The 7,858-nt window shown below is 45.2% G+C and overlaps 1 non-coding gene across 1 annotated transcript; it reads right to left on the reverse strand.

Moving 5' to 3' along the window:
* Positions 1-3,453: 3,453 nt before the first annotated feature.
* Positions 3,454-3,560, reverse strand: LOC125584840. The gene has a single exon (XR_007321747.1). It is a non-coding gene; the product is annotated as a small nucleolar RNA R71 (small nucleolar RNA).
* Positions 3,561-7,858: the final 4,298 nt, after the last annotated feature.

A 7,858-nucleotide genomic window follows, 5' to 3' on the forward strand; every position in this document is an offset into this window, starting at 1 on the left:
ATCCTCAGAGCACTCACTGGAGGCTGCATCGGAAGTCAGGATGGGCAGACGACGCAGGGAACAAGGCGCCCAGGCAAAGAACCAGCGGGCACTTCAACTGGAGAAGAGAGACTTCCGAGGAACAGGAGAACAACCGGCCACTCCAGCAGTGGTGATTCAGACTGAGTCCGAACGGACGATTCCAATTCCCTTGTTCTATCCATCAAAACTATTTATTTGCTTCCTATTTGTTTCTGTTTGGTGTGTTTTAGCCTCCTCCGATTTATTTTCACAGCCAGGGATGGTGTGAAGGAAGTCTGGGGGAGAAACTATGTACGATTTCCATGTTTTTATTGAGTCAGTCCCTAGGATCGAGTCAGTCCAGTCAAACTTATTGTGGTAATCAGGACCTTATTTTGTGATGATTTCTTAACCACCTCGTGCTTTAACCTTCTTATTCAGTGACCTTAGCAGTGATGAAAGACCCACACATGGACCTGGAACACCCTGACTTATCTCATTTGACACTCCGGAAGTTCTCCACCGATCAGGTTACACTGGGAAGACTCAACTCCACTATATCTGAACCTAATCTGGACTTTAATTCTTCTTGTTATGGGCACTAGATCAGGGAAACGGGACCTATACTCAGGACTTCTTATCCTTTATATCCATCTTGCTGTTCCTGAGTAGCTAGCTCATCTTTAGCTAGTTCCCACCTTGTACCTTAGCCTTCATTCCAACTTCAGGCAATTGTTTTTCAGTGTTATATGTGCAGATATGTTGGAGAGGAAAGGATCGACGCAGCCTCTTACTCGTTACTGCTGCAGAAATTCAATTAGAAGGGAGAACAAGCAGATCAAGGGAGCAACTGCTCCATGACCAATCAATCATGCAAGCAGAGCAGAATGATGCGAATCAGACCCACCAGTGGCCTCCTTAACATCACATGTTACCTCCTTCGTCACCGCAACATCTATTTTCATGCTATGCATTCAAAAAAAATATATATATATATATATATATATATTTATTTTTAGCATTTTACGATGGAGAAGGAGATGAATTCAAGGGAACACGAGCCACTGGGAAAGTCAAGAAAGAGTTTAGGGTAATTTTCAGAGAACATAGAAGGGGGCGAACAGAGCAGTCTGGTAACTGTTCCAGAACAAAGAGCAGCCGTTCGAGAGAAAGCAAAAACGAGTAGAGGCTGTGGACATCAATGGATCCGTTCTCTCTTGCCGTTTTGTGCGATATCCTGCATCCTCTAAGAAATCGGTAACCCCTAAACACTCTTAGCTCCACCATAAAAAAAAAGGCATGTTCCATACCTAGACCGTCCACCCTGAGTAGCGCCTATGACAAGAAGCTCACGAAAATTCTAATTGAACAAATGGAGTTTGGTCTCGAAAGTGTCGCTTTTTCAGGTCAAGATGTAGAGTAAGGAGCCGATCTGTGAACAGCGATCAGGGGTTCCCAGTAAGTGTGTGTGGTCCTAATCTGTTGCTTGTATGGTTCAGAGATTTGTGGTAAGAGTATGGTTGCTGAGAATAAGCGAGTTCCCACACTTTCAAACTTTTCTCCATGTTCTTGATACTTGCCTTGTTCGAGGACAAACAAGGATCTAAGTCTGGGGGAATTGATATATGGTGTTTTTCACATCATTGTATAGGTGTTTTCGTATTGATTCGAGTCTTTAATCCGTGTCAGTTTAGTCCTTTTTTGATCTTTTTCAGGTCTGGAGTTGGTAGAAGAATGAAGAGAGGGTGCTTGAAGAGAAGCTGTCCTTTTGGAGCATTTTGCGGAGAACACTCAAGCAGAACAAGCAGACGGAGTGATCCCGAGGTTGTTCCCGACAAATAAGGAAGCTTCTATTCTCGGAAATTAAGGCCCTGTTGCCCTAATATCTTTTCTACCTATTGGCGCCTCCATAAAAGACGCCACCTATCCTATTTTAATTTCTACGCTAGTTTTTACAAGAGAACTATTAGCTTTTGTGATCTGCAACTTGTAAGGGAGAAGAATCCATTCTCGCATAGAGAAGACCATCTGAACCCTTTGTTTACTACTCTTATTATTATGCAGTTTCATTCAGAATCTATGTCTTTGATTGCTTGCACCATGATCGAGTAGTGATCTAGCTCGCCTAGGGTTTTTAGGGTGTTGAAATATGAGCTAAACATAGATAAGCTATTCTTGATTATTCTTCATTCATACTATTCTTAAGGCTTCCATTAATCTGATCATTTGATGTTAGATCCTAAGTTTATCGCCTAGCTAACCGCTTAGGAGATTGCTTGACATGTATTGAATGAGCTTAGTATCCCTAATCAACGAAAGTAGATATTAGGGTAGTAAGTGAACTGATCGGGCCTGATCTCTAAGGCTTGCAGTTGTTCTCATCTCAACGACAGTTAGATGATGGGATCGACCAGCAAAGAGAGCACCACCACGACAGTGGGGTGTTCCAGCTGAGTGATCCGAGTTCTAGAAAGCACTGCATCGCGCTTGACTAATTGTTTGGCTCTCGCTCAACACCCAATGAAATACCCTAGGCTAGCTTCTTGTTAAATTGAATCAAACTCTAGTTTACTTGTTTTCCGCGTCACCAATCGAATTGAAAACCATTTTCTTCTTAGCTTGATATTGAAATTTATAAGAGTAAAGTGTAGACTGGTCCTCTGGATTGAATCTAAAGTACTATAATCACAACTGTTAACTTGGCAGTAGCAAAGATTCATATTTAGTGTATCAAGTTTTGGCGCCGTTGCCGGGGACCAGATTTTTTTTACCTCTACTTTTCGGTTTCATTTTAAGTCTAAGATATCTAACTCGCCTCTTTTTCTTTGTCACAGCTAATGATCCAGGTGCATGACCAGTAGACATACTCGGAGCAATGCACAAGGACCATTGCATCAGCTCACCAACGAAGAACTAGCGAGATTAGAACGTCAGAACCGTCAACTGCCTAGACCTACAAGCACCAACATGGGCGATCATCAGGATGATCTTACTGCTGCGTTTGCACTCATGCAACAACAGATGCAGCAGATGCAGCAAACTATCCAAGCGAACGCTGCAAACCAACGTAATGCACCGGAGGAAGCTGATCAGATTGGCCAAAGGAATCTCTTGCGTAATCTACCTGCTACGCGATCCGCCATCAACCCTCCACCTTGCGCTAGACAAGACTTTGAGATCAAGCCCGCCTTGATAGGTCTGGTGCAGAGGAAGATCTTCAATGGACTTCCTGCAGAAATTCCGATGGACCACATTGAAAACTTTGAGAAGATGTGTGGGTTCACTAAGGCGAATGGAGTACCACCAGATTACATCAAGTGTACCCTGTTCCCTTTCTCTCTCGATGGGAAGGCTGCTCGCTGGCTAGATTCCCTACCCACTGGATCGCTCACCACATGGGAACAAGTCAGATCCGCTTTCTTGAGCCATTTCTACATGAAGTCAAAGACAGCAGCTCTGAGGCAGAAGATCGCCACCTTTAAACAGCTGGTAGATGAGCCGTTCTGCGACGCTTGGGAGCGATTCAACGTCTACCGCAGGGAGTGCCCACATCACGGTTTTGAAGAAGACTATCTACTCGGAGTGTTCTACGATGGAGTAGGTTGGGAGTACAGGAATGCTTTAAACTCAGCCAGTGATGGAAATTTCATGACCCAATCCACTCAAGGCGCTTTCGCGCTGATTGAGAACATGGCCTCAAGCTCAGCTGACAGCAACCGAGAGACTGACCGCACCCAAAAGGTGAACAGCATCGACAATAGCAAAATAGATGAGCTCTCTGCCAAGGTCGATCAACTAATAAAGATTAATCAGAACCATGTCTTCATCATGGAAGAATACCCTCAGGATAAAGGAACCACAGACACTACATCAGAAGCAGACCATGCGACTGAGGACCATCATGAGGTTAGCTATGTGAATGGACAAGGATGGCAGTTCAAGAACTACCACCCAAACCCTAACGTGAGGAACAACCCCCACCTGTTCAACAACCCTAAACCCGATGGTAACGCAGAAAATGCTCAAGGCAATCAGGTTCAGAACAGTGGCTACCAACGGGGGTATGGAAATCAAGGAAGAACATTTGTCCTCAGCCCAGCTCAGAATACTCAGTTCCACAACCAGAAACAACCGACTAACCAGCAGCCTGCACAGCCTGCTCAAACTGCTCCACAAGACGAGATGAAGAGTCTTGCCAATATGATGAGCCAGCTGCTCCAAGGACAGCAGATCCAGGGAAAAGCACTGAATCAGGTCACAAACGAAATCAATACCCGAATGAATCACATGTTCAATGACCTGAGTGCCAAATATGATAATGTCTCGAGCCATATGAGGCAGATGGATATTCAGATTGCTCAGACTGCTGAGAGTGTGAAGAGACAGCAAGGCACTCTTCCTGGAAAAACAGATAAAAATCCCAAGGAGTGCAATGCAGTCGCGCTTAGGAGTGGGAAGCAGTTAACTGATCTGGCACCCAAGAGATTCACAACAGCTGAAAAAGGGAAGCAGAAAGAGTCAGAACAACCACCAGTAACCGCACCAATAGGCGAGGAAGAAGCAGGGTTTCCTGCTAAACATACTCCGACCACTACAGAGCAGCCTACTGTGGTTGTTCGCTCAGCTGCAGAACCTGTACCCACCCGTGACTATGTGCCTAAGGTTCCGTACCCTGTTCCTGCTAAGGCCACACGCAAGGACAAGGAGGAGATGAAATGTAGGAAGATGCTGGAAGACTTAACAGTCAGACTCCCTCTCATGAGTGCAATCCAGATGATGCCATCCATGAGTAGCTTTGTGAAAGGACTTATTTCTGGAAAGATAACCGATGACAGTGAGTTCATGGTGGTCTCAAAAGAGTGCAGCGCTGTTCTCCAGAACAAAAGGATCAAGAAACTGGGTGACCCTGGAAAATTTGTCCTATCCATCCAAATAGGGAGAACAGTCTTCTCATGTTCGCTAGTCGATCTGAGATCGAGCATCAACCTCATGCCATACTTGTGGCTAAGCGCCTTGGATTCACGGATTTCAAACCTACCAGGATGTCCCTAGTGTTTGCTGATCGCTCAGTGAAATCTCCGGTCGGAATTATCGAGGATATCCAAGTTCTTGTTGGGAACACGCTTGTCCCTGCCGATTTCGTTGTTCTGGAACTCGAGGAAGAGTCAAAGGATCCTATGATCCTAGGCAGACCATTCCTATGCACTGTCGGAGCTATCATAGATGTGAGACAAGGAAAAATCTACCTCCACCTAGGAGACATTGTGATGAGGTTCGAGATGAATCAGATGCTCAAGAAACCTATGCTGGATGGACAAACCTTCACTGTCCAAGAGGAGGGTGATCCGCTGGAACCAACTGATCAGATGATTGAGGAGATCCTTACAGATGATCCGCTGGAACTAGCCTTGACTAGAGCTGAAGCAGAACAGAATGTCCAGAACATCGACGCTGATGGGTACGCTAAGATGATGGACTCCGCCAGAATCATGGAAAGATTAGTGGCATATCTCAGTCTGGGGGAGAACAATGCCTCAGACTCGTCGAGCTCGCCTGTTCCACCAAGTCGGAACAATGACCCGTGGAGTGAATCCGAAGCTCCAAAAGTCGAGCTCAAAACACTCCCTAAGGGGCTCAGGTACGCATTTCTTGGACCAAATTCTACATACCCAGTAATCGTGAATGCTGACCTGAACAATGCTGAAACTGCTCTTCTCCTATGCGAACTTAGGAAATATCGAAAGGCATTAGGATATTCTCTAGCTGATATATCTGGCATTTCACCTGATCTGTGCATGCATAGAATATACCTAGAAGATGAATCAATGACTTCTGTAGAACATCAGAGGAGGTTAAACCCAAATCTGAAAGATGTTGTTAAGAAAGAGATAATGAAACTTTTAGAAGCCGGTGTAATCTATGCGATCTCTGATAGTAAGTGGGTTAGTCCTGTTCATGTAGTACCTAAGAAAGGAGGGATCACTGTTATAACAAATGAAAAGAATGAACTAATCCCTACTAGAACAGTAACTGGTCATCGCATGTGCATTGATTTCCGTAAATTGAATGCTGCGACCCGCAAGGATCACTTTCCACTCCCCATCATTGATCAAATGCTTGAAAGATTGGCTAACCACCCTTACTATTGCTTTTTAGATGGCTATTCAAGTTTTTTTCAGATTCCCATCCACCCAGACGATCAGGAAAAGACGACGTTCACATGTCCTTACGGAACATACGCCTACAGGAGGATGCCTTTCGGGCTGTGCAATGCTCCAGCGACCTTTCAACGCTGCATGATGTCAATTTTCACTGATCTAATTGAAGACATAATGGAGGTTTTCATGGACGATTTCAGCGTCTATGGAAGCTCCTTTAGTGTCTGTTTGTCAAACTTGTGTAGGGTTCTGAAGTGATGCGAGGAGAAGCATCTCGTGCTTAATTGGGAAAAATGCCATTTCATGGTCAGAGATGGGATTGTTCTAGGACATAAGATTTCAGAAAAGGGCATCGAAGTGGACAAGGCAAAGATCGATATCATGATGAGTCTGCAGCCACCAACTTCAGTGAGGGGAATAAAGAGCTTTTTGGGACATGCTGGTTTTTACAGAAGATTCATCCAAGACTTCTCGAGAATCGCAAGACCGCTCACTAGACTGCTCTGCAAGGAAACAAAGTTTCACTTCGACAGCGAGTGCTTAGCTTCATTTCACACGATCAAGGGAGCTCTAGTTAGTGCACCGGTTGTCCAACCCCCATACTGGGACCTCCCTTTCGAGATCATGACAGACGCGAGTGACTTTGCAGTAGGAGCAGTGCTAGGCCAGCGGAAGGATAAGAAGCTCCATGTGATCTACTACGCGAGTAAGACATTGGATGAAGCTCAATGTAGGTATGCTACAACGGAGAAGGAACTCCTGGCCATCGTCTATGCTTTTGAGAAGTTTCGATCATATCTAGTTGGGTCTAAGGTGATAGTCCACACGGATCATGCAGCTCTCAAGTACCTGCTCACGAAAAAAGATGCCAAACCGCGGCTCCTGAGATGGATTCTCCTCCTTCAAGAATTTGACCTGGAAATAAGAGACAAGAAGGGGGTAGAAAATGGAGTAGCGGACCACCTTTCCAGAATGAAAATAAACGATGATACTGTGATTGACGAAGAGCAACCAGTGGAACACGTAAGTGCGATTGGTCTTTGCTACTCGGAACAACCAATGCGCATGGAAACGGCTTGTTCTTCACAACCAGAGCAGTTTGTCGCAGCAATCCAGAAGCAACATCCTGATCTACCGTGGTTTGCCGAGATTGCAAATTTCTTAGCCGCTGAAAAAGAGCCTCAGAAGTTCACAGGGAACGAGAAGAGAAAATTCTTAAGAGAGGCAAGGCACTACTTTTGGGATGAGCCTTACCAATACCGACAATGCAAGGATGGGATCTTCAGACGATGCGTTCCAGAGGCTGAAATTCCAGGTATCCTACACCACTGCCACGGATCTTCCTACGCTGGACACTTCGCCACATTCAAAACAGTCTCCAAAATTCTCCAAGCGGGATTCTGGTGGCCAACAATGTTCAGAGATGCTCACACCTTCATATCCAGATGCAATGCATGCCAGCGAATGGGCAGTATCAGCAAAAGGAATGAGATGCCTCAGAATTACATATTGGAAGTTGAGGTGTTCGACTGCTGGGGAATAGATTTTATGGGACCTTTCCCACCTTCTCACAAGAACGAGTACATCCTGGTTGCAGTCGATTATGTCTCCAAGTGGGTAGAAGCGATTGCTAGTCCAACCAACGACGCACGAGTTGTAACCAAGATGTTCACCTCCATCATCTTTCCAAGATTTGGAGT

The sequence above is a fragment of the Brassica napus genome, chromosome C3 (assembly GCF_020379485.1).
Source record: "Brassica napus cultivar Da-Ae chromosome C3, Da-Ae, whole genome shotgun sequence".
In the NCBI taxonomy this organism is placed as follows: Eukaryota; Viridiplantae; Streptophyta; class Magnoliopsida; order Brassicales; family Brassicaceae; genus Brassica; species Brassica napus.